The sequence below is a fragment of the Nycticebus coucang genome, chromosome 7 (assembly GCF_027406575.1).
Source record: "Nycticebus coucang isolate mNycCou1 chromosome 7, mNycCou1.pri, whole genome shotgun sequence".
NCBI classification, from domain to species: domain Eukaryota; kingdom Metazoa; phylum Chordata; class Mammalia; order Primates; family Lorisidae; genus Nycticebus; species Nycticebus coucang.
In genome coordinates, this window is record NC_069786.1 from 30,440,052 (window position 1) to 30,460,595 (window position 20,544).

General features: G+C 39.1%; 1 pseudogene; it reads right to left on the reverse strand.

The window, feature by feature from the left end:
- Positions 1–13,724: 13,724 nt before the first annotated feature.
- On the reverse strand, positions 13,725–14,803 carry LOC128590506 (etoposide-induced protein 2.4 homolog; annotated as a pseudogene).
- Positions 14,804–20,544: the final 5,741 nt, after the last annotated feature.

Here is a 20,544-nt window from a genome sequence, read left to right on the forward strand (position 1 = left end):
AAAGTATTAAGAACTTGAAAGAATGAAAGACAAAAATTAATTACAGAGAAAAATCATGGGTCAACATTGCTCTGACCATAGATGCAAAATTCTATTTAAAAATATTAGCAAAGTAAATCCAAATGTTTGTTTTATAGAGTACAAGTTTTCATTGCTAATAAAGACATATAAGAAGTATCATGGCTAATGCAGACAAATAACATCTGTGAGATGGTGGAATAGGAATCCCCTGACATCACTTACCCTACAAAAGTATAGCCACCAGCTATTCATAGACAAGAATACCACCATGAACTCATTAGCACTCAGGGAAGAATAAGAAAAAAAAACACTGGATTGGATCTGCAGGAGGGGAAAAGCTACAATCAGAAAAAGGAATGATTGTCTTGACTACACTACTTTCTGCCCCAAGCTGACTGTAAAGCTACTTATGGAGAATTTCCCTGGATATGTGATTTCTGTGGGAAAAGGAGGGAATTAGGGGTGGACATTCAATTTCCTTAACAGTCTGGGAATCTTCACAGGAAGACTGCTCTGGTTCCATCTCCTAGAACCAACAAAGTGCCACTAGGGCTGAACCACCTGGGGGGAACTAGAGAAAGAGCAAGGATACTGATTGCAGTGACTTGCGTATAGACCTTAATGGCTGCTCTGCCATTAATCAGTGGGGGTACATTGCTGAGAAGGCAAGCTGGTGCCAACACACTGCAGGGAGCATGGTCCATGGCTATTCAAGGCCCAAGTCTCTGGTCGGCTTTACGACCTAGACTGGTTTTACCACCAGGTGTTCTTGTTAAATCTTACTCTGTATGGGAAGCATCTAAAATTGTGGTAATTAGTTCAGTACTCACATAAAGTCTTTCCCAGACTCAAACAAGACAAAACAACAAACAAAAGCCTGCAGTTCTGTGATTAAGTTCCTGTGCAGTATTTAAGGTCTGGTGCCCAACATTAAATTTTCCTCAGATGGGAAAAAACTATATAAGTCAACAATTTAATTCTAATGAGATGTTTAAGTCCCCATGCTCACTGTAAGTGTTCCACAGAACAAAAATCAACTGCAGGCCAGCAATTAAGTTCTGATATTAAATAGTAACAGTCTAACACTACCAAAGAACACCTTCAAAAGGTGAAAGAGGTGGTTATTCCCTAAAATATGTAGATATTAACATAAAGACACCAACATTGTGAAAAAATAGACAAAAATAACACCACCAAAAGAAACCAATAAAGCTCCAGTAATGGACTCAGAAGAAATGAAAATCTATGGAATAACAAAAAGTTCAAAACAATGTTTTTTTAAAAGTTCATGGACTCGGAGGGGGAGCAAGATGGCAGCCGAGTAACAGCTTCCTTGCATCTGGGCACCGTGAGTCTGGGGATATAGGACTCCAGGCATCTCTGGCTGGTGGGATCTGCCTATCATCACCCCTAAGAGGATACAGGGAGTCAGCGAGAGACTTCGGGACCCCAAGAGGAGGACTAAAACAGTGGAAAACCGGCAAGTGGTTGCGTGTGTTCAATCCGTCTAAACCCGCCCGCAACTGTAAGTTCAGTAGCAGCCAGACTGCAAACCAGAAAGGCCTTACCTGTGAACTGTTTTGGTGTCTTTGGACTTGGCACTCAGTTGAACTGCCTTGGGGAGAGCATGAGCGGGAGTGCGGAGAACTTTGGCCTTTGTCTAGGGTCCCAGTCTGAGCCACTGAGCCAGACGGAGCCAATAGTGTTTGGCTCTGGGTCACAGGCAGCCACTGTGAGCGATCTGCCCCGGCAAACTCCGCCCTCAGGGTCGCAGAGCTGGAATTGGGTGGGAGCTGGTAACCCAGCGACCAAGTAGCCTAAGGGTGGGGTCTGAGCCGTCTTGCAGCCCTAACCCTCGGGGGCAGAGAGAGACCAGTTTTGACACACAGGGTAAGTGGATAGCCACTTCAGCAGTGATTCCAGCCACAAGCACTTCCCTGAGAAAGCTTCTGCTCAGTAAGTGAACAAGTTCAAAGTGCCTTTTAAGTGGGCTGAAGAGAGATTTAGGGTGTCTACCTGCTGGGGTTTGAGAAACTAGCAGCCTCCAGTCGTATCAGAACTGTGATTAACATCTCATACCCCAGAAGACCACGTGTTGCCAGGACAATATTCAATAACATATACATACTGCTTTGTTTTTGGTTGTGTGTTTTTTTTTGGTTTGGTTGTTTTTTTTGTTTATTTTGATGTTGTGGATTGTTGTTTTGTTTTTTAAGTTCAACCTTTTCCATACAGATCCTTTTTCTTTCTCAATTTTTCTAGTTTAATTATAATTTCCCATTGCTGCCTATTTCAATAATTAGAACTTCATTTTTGTTAGTGTTTCTACCACTATTATTTGGTTTTTCCAGCCAATTTTATCCTGTAAACCTTTCTGTTTGCTTGTTTTGGTTTGATTTATAGTATTTTTCTCTTTCCTCTCTACTTGGTGGAGGTGGGGTACTGTGTCTGATCAGGTTAGCAAAGAGCTGCTGACCTCAAGGGAACCACCCAACTGGGCAACCCCAAAAGGTGTTATTTTTTTTAAGGTTGTATCAAAGTACCCTACTGTACACCTATATTGCTCTGTCTCCCTCTTTCTGTGCCTCTCTTCTTTTTGTCAATATTCCTTTTACCCACCCCCTTTCCTTTCTCTATTTTTCTTTTTTTTTTCTTATCACTCGGTCCTCCTTTCTTTCATCCCTTTTTTGCTCTTCAACCTTCTCACACTTCTGGTGCTGTAACCCTTAGTCCACAGGCACGAGAACTTAAAGAGCAAGAGGAAGTGAAAGGAAAATTAGGGCAAGGAAACAGATAAAAGAAATCACCCATGAGGAAGAATCAGCAGAAAACTCCAGGCAACATGAAGAACCAGTCCAGAACAACCCCGCCAAGGGACCATGAGGTAGCTACTGCAGAGGATTCCACCTATACAGAAATGTTAGGAATGACAGAAAGGGAATTTAGAATACACATGTTGAAAACAATGAAAGAAATGATGGAAACAATGAAGGAAACTGCTAATAAAGTGGAAAATAACCAAAAGGAAATCCAAAAACAGAATCAAATCAGAGATGAACGATATGAAGAATATAAAAAGGATATAGCAGAGCTGAAGGAAATGAAACAGTTAATCAGGGAACTTAAAGATGCAATGGAAAGTATCAGCAACAGGTTAGACCATGCAGAAGAAAGAATTTCAGAGGTAGAAGACAAAGTTTTTGAGATAACTCAGATAGTAAAAGAGGCAGAAAAGAAGAGAGAGAAAGCAGAACGTTCACTGTCAGAATTATGGGACTTTATGAAGCATTCCAACATACGAGTTATAGGAATTCCAGAAGGGGAAGAAGAATGCCCCAGAGGAATGGAAGCCATACTAGAGAATATTATAAAAGAAAATTTCCCAAATATCACCAAAGATTCTGACACACTGCTTTCAGAGGGCTATCGGACCCCAGGTCACCTCAACTCTAACCGAGCTTCTCCAAGACACATTGTGATGAACCTGTCCAAAGTCAAGACAAAAGAAAAGATTCTGCAAGCTGCCAGGAGTAAGCGCCAGTTGACCTACTGGGGCAAATCCATCAGAGTGACAGCAGACTTCTCTAATGGAACTTTCCAAGCAAGAAGACAATGGTCATCTACCTTTAGTCTACTTAAACAGAACAATTTCCAGCCCAGAATTCTGTACCCTGCTAAGCTAAGCTTCAAAATTGATGGAGAAATCAAATCATTTACGGATATACAAACATTGAGGAAATTCGCCACAACAAGACCAGCTCTACAGGAAATACTTCAACCTGTTCTGCACACTGACCACCACAGTGGATCAGCAGCAAAGTAAGAACTCAGAAATTAAAGGACAGAACCAAACCTCCACAATGATGCAAAAGACAAAACTAAGCAATGGACTCTCACCAAATAAGACGAAAAGAATACTACCACACTTATCAATTATCTCAATAAATGTTAATGGCTTGAATTCCCCACTGAAGAGACATAGATTGGTTGACTGGATTAAAAAACACAAGCCATCCATTTGCTGTCTGCAAGAAACACACCTGGCTTCAAAAGACAAATTCAAGCTCCGAGTCAAGGGTTGGAAGACAATTTTTCAGGCAAATGGCATTCAGAAGAAAAGAGGAGTTGCAATCTTATTTTCAGATACATGTGGATTTAAAGCAACTAAAGTCAAAAAAGACAAAGATGGTCACTTTATATTGCTCAAGGGAAAACTACAACAAGAAGACATTTCAATTCTAAATATCTATGCACCCAATTTAAATGCTCCCAGATTCTTGAAACAGACCTTACTCAGTCTGAGCAATATGATATCTGATAATACCATAATAACAGGGGACCTTAACACTCCTCTTACAGAGCTGGACAGATCCTCTAAACAGAAATTAAACAAGGATATAAGAGACTTAAATGAGACCCTAGAACAACTGTGCTTGATAGACGCATATAGAACACTCCGTCCCAAAGATAAAGAATATACATTCTTCTCATCACCCCATGGAACATTCTCCAAAATTGATCATATCCTGGGACACAAAACAAATATCAAAAGAATCAAAAGAATTGAAATTTTACCTGGTATCTTCTCAGACCATAAGGCACTAAAGGTGGAACTCAACTCTAACAAAAATGCTCGACCCCACCCAAAGGCATGGAAACTAAACAATCTTCTGTTGAATAACAGATGGGTGAAGGAAGAAATAAAACAGGAAATCATTAACTTCCTTGAGCATAACAACAATGAAGACACAAGCTACCAAAACCTGTGGGATACTGCAAAAGCAGTTTTGAGAGGAAAATTCATCGCTTTAGATGCCTACATTCGAAAAACAGAAAGAGAGCACATCAACAATCTCACAAGAGATCTTATGGAATTGGAAAAAGAAGAACAATCTAAGCCTAAACTTAGTAGAAGAAAAGAAATATCCAAAATCAAATCAGAGATCAATGAAATTGAAAACAAAAGAATCATTCAGAAAATTAATGAAACAAGGAGTTGGTTTATTGAAAAAATAAATAAAATAAACCATTGGCCAGACTAACGAGGAATAGAAAAGTAAAATCTCTAGTAATCTCAATGAGAAACTATAAAGGGGAAATAACAACTGATCCCACAGAGATACAAGGGATCATCTCTGAATACTACCAGAAACTCTATGCCCAGAAATTTGACAATATGACAGAAATGGATCAATATTTGGAATCACACCCTCTCCCTAGACTCAACCAGGAAGAAATAGAGCTCCTGAACAGACCAATTTCAAGCACTGAGATCAAAGAAACAATAAAAAAATCTTCCAACCAAAAAATGCCCTGGTCCAGATGGCTTCACTCCAGAATTCTATCAAACCTTCAAGGAAGAGCTTATTCCTGTACTGCAGAAATCATTCCAAAAAATTGAGGAAGAAGGAATCTTCCCCAACACATTCTATGAAGCAAATATCACCCTGATACCAAAACCAGGAAAAGACCCAAACAAAAAGGAGAATTTCAGACCAATCTCACTCATGAACATAGATGCAAAAATTCTCAACAAAATCCTAGCCAATAGATTACAGCTTATCATCAAAAAAGTCATTCATCATGATCAAGTAGGCTTCATCCCAGGGATGCAAGGCTGGTTTAACATCCGCAAGTCTATAAACGTTATCCACCATATTAACAGAGGCAAAAATAAAGATCACATGTTCCTCTCAATAGATGCAGTAAAAGCATTTGATAAAATCCAGCATCCTTTTCTAATTAGAACACTGAAGAGTATAGGCATAGGTGGCACATTTCTAAAACTGATTGAAGCTATCTATGACAAACCCAAGGCCAATATTTTACTGAATGGAGTAAAACTGAAAGCTTTTCCTCTTAGAACTGGAACCAGACAAGGTTGTCCTCTGTCACCTTTACTATTCAATGTAGTGCTAGAAGTTCTAGCCAATACAATTAGACAAGACAAGGAAATAAAGGGAATCCAAATGGGAGCAGAGGAGGTCAAACTCTCCCTCTTTGCTGATGACATGATCTTATACTTAGAGAACCCCAAAGACTCAACCACAAGACTCCTAGAAGTCATCAAAAAATACAGTAATGTTTCAGGATATAAAATCAATGTCCACAAGTCAGTAGCCTTTGTGTACACCAATAACCATCAAGATGAGAAGCTAATTAAGGACACAACTCCCTTCACCATAGTCTCAAAGAAAATGAAATACCTAGGAATACACCTAACAAAGGAGGTGAAGGACCTCTATAAAGAAAACTATGAGATCCTCAGAAAGGAAATAGCAGAGGATATTAACAAATGGAAGAACATACCATGCTCATGGATGGGAAGAATCAACATTGTTAAAATGTCTATACTTCCCAAAGCAATCTACCTATTCAATGCCATTCCTATCAAAATACCAACATCGTACTTTCAAGATTTGGAAAAAAATGATTCTGAGTTTTGTATGGAACCGGAAAAAAACCCGTATAGCTAAGGCAGTTCTCTGTAACAAAAATAAAGCTGGGGGCATCAGCTTACCAGATTTTAGTCTGTACTACAAAGCCATAGTGGTCAAGACAGCATGGTACTGGCACAAAAACAGAGACATAGACACTTGGAATCGAATTGAAAACCAAGAAACAAAACTAACATTTTACAACCACCTAATCTTTGATAAACCAAACAAGAACATTCCTTGGGGGAAAGACTCCCTATTCAATAAATGGTGTTGGGAGAACTGTATGTCTACATGTAAAAGACTGAAACTGGACCCACACCTTTCCCCACTCACAAAAATTGATTCAAGATGCATGAAAGACTTAAATTTAAGGCATGAAACAATAAAAATCCTCCAAGAAAGCATAGGAAAAACACTGGAAGATATTGGCCTGGGGAACGACTTCATGAAGAAGACTGCCATGGCAATTGCAACAACAACAAAAATAAACAAATGGGACTTCATTAAACTGAAAAGCTTCTGTACAGCTAAGGAGACAATAACCAAAGCAAAGAGACAACCTACACAATGGGAAAGGATATTTGCATATTTTCAATCAGACAAAAGCTTGATAACTAGGATCTATAGAGAACTCAAATTAATCCACATGAAAAAAGCCAACAATCCCATATATCAATGGGCAAGAGACATGAATAGAACCTTCTCTAAAGACAACAGACGAATGGCTAACAAAGACATGAAAAAATGTTCATCATCTCTATATATTAGAGAAATGCAAATCAAAACAACCCTGAGATATCATCTAACCCCAGTGAGAATGGCCCAAATCACAAAATCTCAAAACTGCAGATGCTGGCATGGATGTGGAGAGAAGGGAACACTTTTACACTGCTGGTGGGACTGCAAACTAGTACAACCTTTCTGGAAGGAAGTATGGAGAAACCTCAAAGCACTCAAGCTAGACCTCCCATTTGATCCTGCAATCCCATTACTGGGCATCTACTCGGAGGCAAAAAATTCCTTCTATCATAAGGACACTTGTACTAGACTGTTTATTGCAGCTCAATTTACAATTGCCAAAATGTGGAAACAGCCTAAATGCCCACCAACCCAGGAATGGATTAACAAGCTGTGGTATATGTATACCATGGAATACTATTCAGCCATTAAAAAAAATGGAGACTTTACATCCTTCGTATTAACCTGGATGGACGTGGAAGACATTATTCTTAGTAAAGCATCACAAGAATGGAGAAGCATGAATCCTATGTACTCAATTTTGATATGAGGACAATTAATGACAATTATGGTTATGGGGTGGAACAGAAAGAGGGAATAAGGGAGGTGGGTGGGGCCTTGGTGTGTGTTACACTTTATGGGGGCAAGACATGATTGCAAGAGGGACTTTACCTAACAATTGCAATCAGTGTAACCTGGCTTATTGTACCCTCAATGAATCCGCAACAATAAAAAAAAAAAGTACATGGACTCACAAGAAAATATGTATAAAAAGTGAAATTTAGGGCGGCACCTGTTGGTCAAAGGAGTGGGGCACCGGCCCCATGTAGGCCCTGCCCTGGCCAAAAACTGCAAAACTAAAAAAAAAAAAAAAAAAAATCAGTGAAATTTAAAAAAAAATCACAACCAAATTGGAACTTAACAATTAAATAGAAACAATAAAAAAATTAAAATCTAGGTGGCACCTGTGGCTCAGTCGGTAGGGCGCCGGCCCCATATGCCGAGGGTGGCGGGTTCAAACCCGGCCCCGGCCAAACTGCAACCAAAAAATAGCCGGGCGTTGTGGCGGGTGCCTGTAGTCCCAGCTACTCGGGAGGCTGAGGCAGGAGAATCACTTAAGCCCAGGAGTTGGAGGTTGCTGTGAGCTGTGTGAGGCCACGGCACTCTACCAAGGGCCATAAAGTGAGACTCTGTCTCTAAAAAAAAAACAAAAAATTAAAATCTAAAAATGAGGACTATAGTAGCTGGACTTAAAAATTCTATAGAAAGCTTCAGCAGAAGACTTGATCAAACAGAGGAAAGAATCAGTGAACTCAAAGACAGGATATTTGGAATTATTAAAGCAGAGGAGGAAAAAGAAAAAAGAATAAAACAATGAAGGCCTATGGGAATTGCAGAACACCATCAAGTGCACTAACATTCACATATAGAAGTTCCTGAAAGGGAGTGGCACCTGTGGCTCAGTGGGTAGGGCACCAGCCCCATATGCTGAGGGTGGCAGGTTTGAACCCGGCCCCGGCCAAACTGCAACAACAACAACAACAACAACAACAACAACAAAAAAAAAAGCCAGGCATTGTGGTGGGCGCCTGTAGTCCCAGCTACTTGGGAGGCTGAGGCAAGAGAATCACCTAAGCCCAAGAGCTGGAGGTTGCTGTGAGCTGTGATAGCACAGCACTCTTCCAAGGGTGACAAAATGAAACTCTGTCTCAAAACAAACAAACAAACAAACAAACAAAAGAAGTTCCTGAAAGAGATGAGAAGAAAAAAAAAAGAAAAAGAAAAAAACATAGTTAAGAAACTAATGGAAACCCAAACAGTCAACCTAATCCTCTGTACCCTCACATTAATCTGAATAAAAAAAAAAAAAAGAATGGTCCCCAAATTTTCAAATCTTGAAAAGACATCAAAATTCAGACTTTAAGTCAAAAACTGTAAAAAAGAGACAAAGTCATTATATAATGGTAAAGGACTCAATTCAGCAAAAGGATATAATAATTATAGTAGAGATAGTGCCAAAAACAATGTATGTACATTTTAAGAAAGGAAAAAACTGTATTAGACTTGTAATACTTAAAATATACTGATAACAAAAGACGAATACCAGTCATGTTGAGCAAACACCTTTTACAATCGCAGAAGTCAAACATGACTTGAATATTGCAAATTATAACACCACCTCTCAGTAATAGATACATCATCCAGATCAGAAAATCAGCAAAGAAACATTGGTCTTTGACTGTATTCTAGCCCAAATTGAACTAATAAACATTTAAGAACGTCCCATCCAACAGCTACTGAATGTATGCTCTTCTTACCTCATACCAAACATTCTCTGGAACAGATCATATTTTAGACCACAAAACAACTATTAACAAATTTTAGAAAACTAAAGTCATACCAATTATTTTCTGAACACAATGGCATAAAACTAGAAATCAATAGCAGGAAGGAATTCAGAAACTGTACAAATACGAAGACAGGCAATTAAACTTGTGAACTCATTCTAGAAAAAATGTTACATACCTCATCGCTGAATATCAGGTACTTCCCTTGGGAGGCTATACACCTACACCAGCACCTAGTCTGCACTTCAAAGCAATTTTGGAACTCTTTTTCTAGAATGGTCATCAGATCTGTCATCATACAAGACCTGACAATTAAGTTTGCAAACTCATCCTAGAAAAAGTGCTACATACCTCATGGCTGAATATCACTACAGTCACCAGATGGCCAAGAAGAGTACTTCAAAGTGACCATAGTGATATTCAGCAATGAAGTACGTAGCACTTTCTCATGCATTAAAATTAAACAATATGTTACTAAATCATCGATGAAGACATTAAAAGAGACATTAGAAATATTATCCCTAAATTGAAGTCTATTGAATGTCTGATTATTAGACAAAGGTTCTATCCCATAAGATAATAAAAGAGAAAATAAACACATTGTCATTAATAATGATGTAGTAACATATTGTAAATACCCTCTCAATAGGCTTAAGCAAAACATTCCTCAGATTTGCATTTAAGTAATGTGGAATGGAAGGCAGGGTAATAAAGGCAAGGAGGATATGACAATGAAAAAGAGACAAACTGAACAGATATGTGGGTTTGATTTGAGGAATAACATAATAAGATGAATTGGAGACACATTTAATCCAAGATATTCACATGATCACCAGGCCAAGATCTTTAGACCTACAAAACTAGAAATGAGGAATCTACTTCTAAGGGTGTTTGTTCCTATTTCCAACCCATATTGGGTTAAAAACCTTGCCATTTGCACTTCCAATTGATTGAAAATACATTTCATTTAGTTTACTCAAACCTTTTAATGTATGAAAATACTGTTTCCGTGATGGAATTTTGGAGTAAAGAAAATTCTTTATTTTATGGAAATAGGATAAATGGATGATAAAGTGGGAAATCCAATGATGGACTTAGATTTTCTGTCCTTCATCAGACAAGAAAATGTAAATATCTGAGATCCATTGTTTTGAAAGTCAAAGGAGGAATAATTTAATTTTTATAAATGTGACATTTATCTATTAATTTCAATGAAAATTTGTGTTCAGTTAATCCACATGTGAACTGCATGTTCAGTAAAAGATAACTTCAATAGCTAATAAATATATATGTAAGATATTACTATTCTCACTTTTATCTTCCTCAGGAATACTTTCTTGTTCATCCCCTTTTTGGGCAAATATTTTCTTTTTTTGGCAGTTGGGCAGGGTTGGGTTTGAACCCACCACCCTCAGTATATGGGGACCGGCACCCTACTCACTGAGCCACAGGCACCGCCCAGCAAATATTTTCACTAATAAAACTGCTACTTGGTTCTTTCTACCATTCAGTTTAGTCATTAAATACTTTTCCTTAGATATTCATTCAAGACACTTGAGAGCATCATAGATTTTTTTCATGGCTAACTCACTTTGTAAGATGACCTACCTTTATTAGGATAATTTCCCACTAACATCTATTTGTAATAATCTATATTTTAAAATAATTGTACATTTTGGGCAGCTCCTGTGGCTCAGTGGGTAGGGCGCTGGCCCTGTGGCAGGTTCAAACTGGCCCCGGCCAAACTGCAACCAAAAAATAGCCAGGCATTGTGGCAAGTGCCTGTAGTAGTCCCAGCCACTGGGGAGGCTGAGGCAAGAGAATTGCTTAAGCCCAGGAGTTGGAGGTTGCTGTGAGCTGTGATGTCACAGCACTCTACCAAGGGTGATAAAGTGAGATTCTGCCTCTAAAAAAAAAATAATAATAATAATTTTATATTTCCCCAGTTGACTTTCGGTATTATCCTATATCACAATGATACAAAAAAGGGTACGATAAAGAAATATTTCAATATCCAAAAAAGCAATATTTATTAAAATGTGGATACCAAAATGCCTGCAAGTTACTATTCCTTTTTTAGTTTTTGTTAATAAAGATTATATCATATTGTAATTTCAATGAATTCAGCTTGATAATTATTTTATTCCTATGTTAATACTGAGTAATTGTTTGTTTTTTCCCCTCCCTCTCAAGTAGAGAATGTTTGTGTAATAGCATCAAAGTGAGAACATGCTTGATAATATGATGTGTCTGAGTTCATACCCTGATTGCATGTTCTAAAAACTAAACTTTCATTTTCAGTTGTCTTGAAAAAATAAAACTTTTCCTGCCAGTTGGATGAGTGCACATTTCAGTATTTATAATTGGAAAACCTTTGACCTATTTTATGGAGTTTCTCCAGCTCATAATAATCTCCCTTTGAACTTCCCTCCAATCTACAGGCATGAGAACCCAGAATTCATGTGTCATAAAGTTTCGTTTCTAAGTCAAATGATATGAGTTTACATACAAACTCTTCTACTTGAGTGTTGAATGACTTGCTGCAACTTAGTTTCCTCATCTCTAAATTTAAGACAATAATTATAATACTTCCTCCAAGAACATAATACAATACTAGTATAGGCATTGCTTATAAAACACTGTCTGACATATGTACATACATATATTCATGAGTCCATGAGTCCATTTTCTTTTCTTCCCAGGATGGAAATAATTTCACCCAGGTTGAGGAGATAAATGTTCCATGCTGTGTCAAATGGATGATCTCCTGGGAATATGGAATTGGCTCTGAGAGACCATAAATAAGTTACTATTGATAAACTGTAATAAGTGATCTTGGGAGTTGTGATGTAACCCTGCCCTGTGACTTTCTTTCTTTTGCTTGAGGCCCAGTTGTGGTTGTTTTTCTGCCTGTGGCTTTTAGAAATACTCATGAGTTCTTATATTTAGTGTTTATGTTTTTTTCTTGACTTGATTTCTGTATTCCTCACAAATATAATACATATAAATCTCTTAATTGCAGCAAACATTTCAGTATTACTTGAGTGTTAAGGTGACTGAAATAATCTATTCAATATCTATTCTTCCATGAGTGATATTTTAGTTATTAAGTATTAGAAGCAGATAAAAAAAATGAGAGTTAGGAAGACCTACCTCAAAGTTAATTCCTTCATGAAGACTTCTTTTAAACATGCAGTATATACAGGTGCTGAATTGCTTCCTCTTTGGTTTCTGAAATGGTGGATCTCAGATATTTGGATTTTCTTTTTCTTTTTTTTGGGGGGGAGGAAACCAGCTCACGTTTAATTGTGAAATTTTAAAATTGTACAAGCATTTTGACATTTCCCCCCATATTGAGACTCTCATGACAGGAAAATACCAACCAATCACAGGATTTCATGGGTTTAATAAGTTTGCCCCTTCAGTTCCTATTTGCAGCCCCCGATATTCCTCTGCAATACCAGACAGACCCAGCAGTGGCCAACAATAAATTTCTGTTCCCCCAGAGTTTAAAAGTTCAGGTCTCCGAGTATTGTGTTGCAGTGGCACTTGCCAAAATTGGTACCTCCCCAAATTGAGGGGTTGTACTGTACCAGTGAAATAAGCTTTTTCCCCTTTAAGGGGAAGAAAAAAAATCACTCCAAACCCTAGAGGATCGGGCTGTGAGGTCTTTCCTCCTGTCCCATCTCTTCATCTCTTCAGGCTCATTTTTTTTTTCTTTTTCTTTTCTTCTTCTTCTTCTTTTTTTTTTGCAGTATAGCAAGAGAGACCAAATCCTAACCTGAGTTACAAGAAACAAGACAGTGATGGCTATAAAAGGAGTGACCAGGAGCAACTGAGATCCTCTCTTACCTCCCACATCCAATGTATGTGCTTCACAGAAAAAAACAACAAAAATAAGAAATCCACAAAACACAACAGCTAGAATTACAAAACCCATTCATCCAAGGGTGGTGGAAGGCAGGAAAGGAGGAGGGTAAATGGCACAGAGAGAAAACAAAATCCAGATGGCAAAGGCTAGAAAATAGCTGCAGAAAGACCTGTGGTCCTTTCAGACTCAGATGGTGTTAAGAATCCACACACTGGTGTCAGGAAGATTCTGTGCACCAGAGACAAACCTTCCAATTCCTCAGAGAGAAGTGAATATGCAGAAGGCCCTTGGTAGCCTCCCTCCACTCCCACCCATCCCCTTTGGATGGCAGGCAGCTCAGTGGCCTGCAGCAGCTTTCGGTTTAGCAGGAGATGGATGTGGTGAAGGGAACGTCTCTGCAGAGGTTGAGCTGCTCAGGGCAGACTGCAGATACACTGTCTTGTGGAAGAGTCGGTTGCTTAAGAAGACCACCAAGGGGAACAGTAGCAACTGGAAGAGGTATGCTTTTCCAGGGGTCTTTGCCTCATTGGCGCCGATAATGAATAAAGGAGAGATAGAGAAGAGGCAGCCACTGATAATGTATGAGGACTGCCTTGCCGTGAGAAAAGCCAACAGCAAACCAAACCCAAAGTAGTAAAGCCAGTTCCTTTCTATGTTTGACAACCGCATTTCAATTCCTTTATTGAACCAACAATATTCGAAGCAATACAGGGAGTACAGAAGGGACATATGAAGCAGACTAACCAGCTGACCAACAAGATGGATAGGAAAGAGGCTCACAAACATTCCTGGATAAGGATAAGAGTCTGCAATAAAAGGTTGAAAAGCATGTCAGCAATTATTTTACTGACACTAGGGAATGGATGAGGCCTCCTCCCTGATACCTCAAATGCCAGGTCAGCTATATCCTGAAACCAAATGGCATTGACGACTTTGCTCAGCACAAACAGGGGGAGCATCCAGAGAGCACTGAAAATTGAGGTGAGAAAGAATTCCAGCCAGGACCAAAAAACTCCGTGCAGTGATGGATCACCGATAATTAGGGTTGTTACATACTGAAGCCCAGGAATAAACATTTGATAAAATAAGAGGAGACTACACCAGAATATTCCACCATTCCAAGCACAACACTGGAAAATTCTACTAACAATACGTGGCTCACTCCCTTGCTTCCGCTCCATGCTCTGGGCTCTCCTCTGTGCCAGGACACTGCTTGCCCTTTTTCAGCACTGCTCCTCTCTCTTTCGCTGGATTTGAGCATCTAACTTTGAGATGGTGCAAATACCCTGTATGGAGTCTTTGATTCCCCTGGCAAGGTCCTGGAGAAATGTTTTGACACTGTCAGCCATCTTTTCACCACCCAAACTGTCAACTACACAGAGGAGAGAGAAGCACCCCAAAATCTCTCATCATGTAGGACCTGGGTGTCCTTGCACTGGTGTCCCAGCTACTTGGAAGGCTGAGGCCAGAAGATCACTTGAGCCCTAATGTTTGAGGTTGCTGTGAGCTATGACACAAGGGAACTCTGCCCAGAGTAACAGAGGGAGACTCAATCTCAAAAAAAAAAAATAATAAATAAATAAAATAAAATAGCCCCCTACCCCTAGGATGAAACTTTACCTTCTCTATAAGGAAGAAGATGTGTGAAGTTAAAACCAACAAGATTATAGAAAGGGAATGAAGGATTCAGAAGAGTCAAAAAGAGTAGGAACCATGAAGCATTGATCCAACCTAGGATTTATATATGGAAACGCTGATAGGGAGGATGCCTATCAGAGATGGGCAATAATAACTTCAGTGAAAAGAGAGCTAGGAGTAGTCTCACGAATTACCTATTTGTGATTAAGATGTGATAAGATAGGCCTGGAAGGGTGGAATCGTCCTAATCCTAAGACTCTGGGAGGGGGAGGCAGGTGGATTGCCTGGGTTCAAAGGTTGGAGAAACAGCCTGAGCAACTGCGAGACCCCGTCTCTAAAAATTAGCTGGGTATTGTGGCAGGAGCCTGTAGTCCCAGCTACTCAGGAGGCTGATGCAAGAGAATCACTTGAGCCCAGGAGTTTGAGGTTTCTGTGAACTATAATGTCATGGCACTCTACCGAGGATGACAAAGGGAGACTGCTAAACATTTTAGCTCTGTGAGTGTAATCATGACTTTCAGCCATGGGCAATAATACCTTCCTTGAAAAGCGATCTAGGAGTATTCTTACAAATTTCCTATTTTCATAAATGTATTGTATTTACTCCATCAGTAAGGTCCTTATAAAGAAGACATTCCTAAGCTTTCCTTTCGCCAAAATGAGTAAATCTCTTCTTTTGTTATAAAGAACTACATAAAAGAAAATATATTTCTTTCAAAATTTAATTTTAATTAAGGAATCCAAGTGCTAAGGCTCAGAATCTTGCAAGACTTCAGTCTAGCACCATACCACCCTGAATGTGCCTGATCTTGTTTGGTTTTAGAAGATAAGCAGGGTAGTTAATCCTGGGATGGGAGACCACCTGGGAATACCCCGTGTTGTAGGCTTATTCCCAAAAAAAAGAAGAAAGGGCGGTGACGCTGGCTCAATGAGTAAGGAACTGGCCACTTATACCTAGGCCAAACTGCAACAAAAAATAGCTGGGTGTTGTGGTGGGCACCTGTGGTCCCACCTACTTGGGAGGCTGAGGCAAGAGAATTGCCTAAGCCCAAGTGCTGTAGGTTGCTGTGAGCTATGACACTATGGCACTCTACCTAGGGCGACAAAGCAAGACTCTGTCTCTGTGAACATGAAAGAGGTAAAGTCTCCATCTTTCTTTAAGGCTGCATAATATTTTGAAGACATCATTAAGCCCCATTCAAATACTATAAGTGTTTTTTTCCACCAGCGTACATTCCAAGTAATAGATCCAACACAGGCGGTTTCTGCAAACAGGTGCAGAGAAAAAAAATCTCATATAGTCAATTGAATCCATTTCACTTGCCTGCTCAATTCAACATACACATTGAATCATTACTTCAAATTTGTTTTATTATTATTTTGTGCAATTAAATTGATCACCTGGAAGTATTAAAACGTAGATTCTCTCTCCTCACCCCCTCTTTTTGTCAGGTGGGAAAAGTGTTTTGCAAGCTTCCTGGTGCCTGTGCTCGGCTCCTGTCCTTCCTCAGCATGTGTTCCTTCCATCCTTTCCTCTCACCTGCTCTCGCAGCCCTGCCACACATGCTCATGATGGTCTGGCATCTTGGCATATTGCTGTCCATGCTTCCCAAGACCTGTGCTCACTATTGCTCTTCACTGATGGACTTCTCACCTAGTGATTTCTACTCATCATCCTGTTCTCAGCCTTAAAGTTGCTTCTGCAGAGAAACTTACTCTAAACTTCCAAGAGTAGGTTGGGCAACTCAGTAACATGAAAATGCCCCCATTTTAGTTACAAGATTATTTACTTAATTTTTGCTTTTCCACAAGGTCCTTGTGGATAGGTACCTTGCCCCTGCTTCTGTGGGATCTACGCCCAACAACTGCCACAAGGTGGGGGCAGTGGAGTCATTGTTTTCTGTAGAACTGACATCTAGCATATGATGATAGCACAAAATTTTCCAGACTAGTTCTTTGGGACAGTAGCAGCTCTGTCAGAGTTTATACAAGTGTCATTGTGGAGCAATGACCAAAATGATAGTAGCCTTAACTTTGGAAACTAACCTTGAAACCAAAGGTTTTTAGAGTTGTGTCTTGTAGACCCACATGGGTTGGTCTTTTGGGAAAGAATAGCAAGTCTTACGAAATTCTTATTTGTATGATAGATAGAAACATAGGTGTTGCTGGAGAATTTGGGAGATATTTGCTGAGGCAGAATCTTTCAAAATCAGTGAGTTCTTATAAGTCTAAGAAGTAGTATCAGTGAGCAGAGAGGTTTTGCAAAATTCTGCAAAGGTGACTTCCTCAGTATTTGTCTACTGAGGCTGCCATCACAAAATGTCACAATTACAGATTGGTGGCTTAAACCGACAAATGTGTTTTCTGACTGTTCTGAAGACTGAAAGTCCGAGATTAAGGTATGGGCAGGTTTGGTTTCATCTGAAGCCTCACTGGGTGGCTTTCAGATGGCCACCTTTTAATTACGTCCTCACCTGGCCTCTCTTCTGAGTGCGCATCCTTTTTTGGTAAGCACAACAGTCATATAGAATCAGGGTTCTACTCATGGCCTCATTTAACTTTACCACTCTAAAAGTCCGGACTCAAAATACAATCACAGTGGGGGTCAGGGTTTCAATTTATAAATATGTACAGAACATAATTCATTGCAACACATTTGGTAAATCCTGAGATACTCTAATTACATGGGTATCTTCTTGTTTCAAAAGAGCTATCTTTAATGTTGCTGCATTTTGATCTTTTATATGTGTCTATACTTGTACATAATATATATTTATATTAAATAGCATACATAAAGATTAATATATGTTTTATATATAAGATTTAAGTTGTTGATCTATATCTCAAAATAAAGTTTTTATTTTGCTGTTGTTACATAGCAAACTTACCCCTACCAGGCAGCAGTATATACTTACTTTAGGAAAAGTCTTAAGGGGAAATAACATTTTTTTCTGAAATAGTCTAAGACACATACACATATATATCATTCTGCTCTATGTCACCCATGAAATTGAAGCTAATAAAAAGAAATGTCAACTTTTGCCATATAACAGCTCTTATGTCTCTGTATATGAGAATTTAGACCTTTATGAACCATTGATATGGCCCTTCCATCTGCATTTTAATGTTTATTGATATGAAAAATAAAAATCCCATTATTATTTTTCACTGACTTATCTAAAATTGTTTGAGATACTAACCAGATGCTATATTATTTCTTTCTTTTTTGTGTTTTAATCTTTAATTTGGGTTATTTTCTCAGCCTATTTTTGATCTGGGGTAAGTTGCTTTGTATACCATATTGTGAAGCCCATTGTATCCCCAGGAAAGTGAAAAGCTTAGCCTGAGTGAACAAATTTGCTGCATGACAAAGCTGCTGTCTTTCCTGACAGGAGAAGCTCCAATTCCCTGTTTAATGCAATCAGTGGAGGAAGTCCATGAACTGTTTGAATTGAAATGAAAAACCATAATGATGATGTTTATAACATCTGTCACATTGGATTTGCTTAGTATCTATATCTCTCTCTGGAATAATAGTGATTTATGCAAATTGCTTCTCACTGCAATTTATATCAGTGTAAAGATGCCACCAGATATATGGAGGATTTTATTTGCTTCAAACTGAATGTCTATTTAATTGTATTTGCCACTAAATGAAAATACTACCCTCTGGCATATCTATTTAGATATAATGGTTAATTTATTGTTTGGTTTTATAACTTCAGCCTCTTCCACTTCTTAGGTACTTTAAAGCATAACTTTCTCCCTGTTTCGTTCTATAAATGTATGCATATGTTTACGTATGTGCATGTATAATATCTTTATGTCACAAATCTGGTAGCTACAATTTTATTACTCCAGGTACTTGTTCTTTAGTTATCTTTTTTCCCCTTGTAGAAGAAATAAAAAGCCAAAACTTGCTTTGGCTATTACTAAACTACAGCAGTGGTTCCCAATGTAGGGGAAGGGGGCAATCTTCTTCCTTGCCTGACCCACAGTTCCAAGGGTATTGGTGACTGAAAACATTTTTGGTTGTCAAAAGTTGGGAAAGATGCCACTACATCTAGTGTATAGAGGCCAGGAATGCTGCTAAGTATCACAGGATAGTCCCCATAACAAAATATTCAGTCCAGAGTTGTGCCAGGTTGATAAACCTTGAATTAGAGAATGATTTCCTTAGTGCAATGGTGTTGCATTATCAACATATGTCTACATAAATCCAGACATTTCCATTAAAAGTAAACAACTTTTAAAGATAGAAGGAGGTCAATTGATCTAGGCACATATTATGTAGATGAATTTCCAGGAAATCTTACTGCATCTTCAGCTGTAATTTAGAGTGCATTTGTTGTCTGAATTCTGGCAGCTTTTATTCTGCCCTCTGCAGGGCAAGGCTTTCACCAGAGCAGGACAGAGCCCCGTGTGCCTTTATCCTTTTTCTACCAGACCTTCCTTTTCTTTGAAAGAAAAAGGTTGAAGGAAACCCATAAACTCATTCCCAATCATGATTTTCACTCTTCCCTACCGAGCACTCCTTGGTCTTTCTTTTTTCATTTTTTTTTTTTTTTTTTTCTGTAGAGACAGAATCTCACTGTACCACCCTCGGTAGAGTGCCGTGGCGTCACACGGCTCACAGCAACCTCTAACTCTTGGGCTTACGCGATTCTCTTGCCTCAGCCTCCCGAGCAGCTGGGACTACAGGCGCCCGCCACAACGCCTGGCTATTTTTTTGTTGCAGTTTGGCCGGGGCTGGGTTTGAACCCGCCACCCTTGGCATATGGGGCCGGCGCCCTACTCACTGAGCCACAGGCGCCGCCCTCCTTGGTCTTTCTTAATATCTCTTCTACCTCAATGACCTCTTTTCCTCTCTTTTCTTCCTCCTCCCATTTCTTTCATGTAGCTACCTCCTGAGCCGCTGACACAAAAAGCTCTTTTCTTCTGAATGTCCTCCTTTTACAATCTCATTTTATTCTGGCTTCAACAATGATCTCTGGGTGATTATTAAATCTGAAATTTAAGCCTCAGTGTCTTTTCTGAATTACAGATTTTTCTCCTCTTGGTACCAGCTACTTTGCCCAACTTTGCTGCTTTACTTAAAGGTACTTTTCCTAATCTCCCCCTTCAAGCTAACCGTGTTCATGTACTCAGTGCTGGCCATGAGGACTAGGTTTCACGTAGTTCTTTCCATCCAAACATCTCTTCCAGTGTTATTTGCTTTCTCCATCTACTCTGTCCTATTGAAATGGCCATGGGAATCCTTCAAAAACATTCCTTGTATTAGTGCATTGCCAAAATGCTTGGTGCAAAGTCTTCACTTTATACATGAAATCAAAAGCCTATACTGACATTTAAGACCCTTCATGACAGGCCCTAAAATAATATTTCTTGCTTGAACAATGTGTACAACCAAAGAACCTCCACATTTTCACCAATGCTTAATCCTGAAAGTCCCTCTGATTTCCCAAGTGTGTGTCTCAAGCTTGCTTTC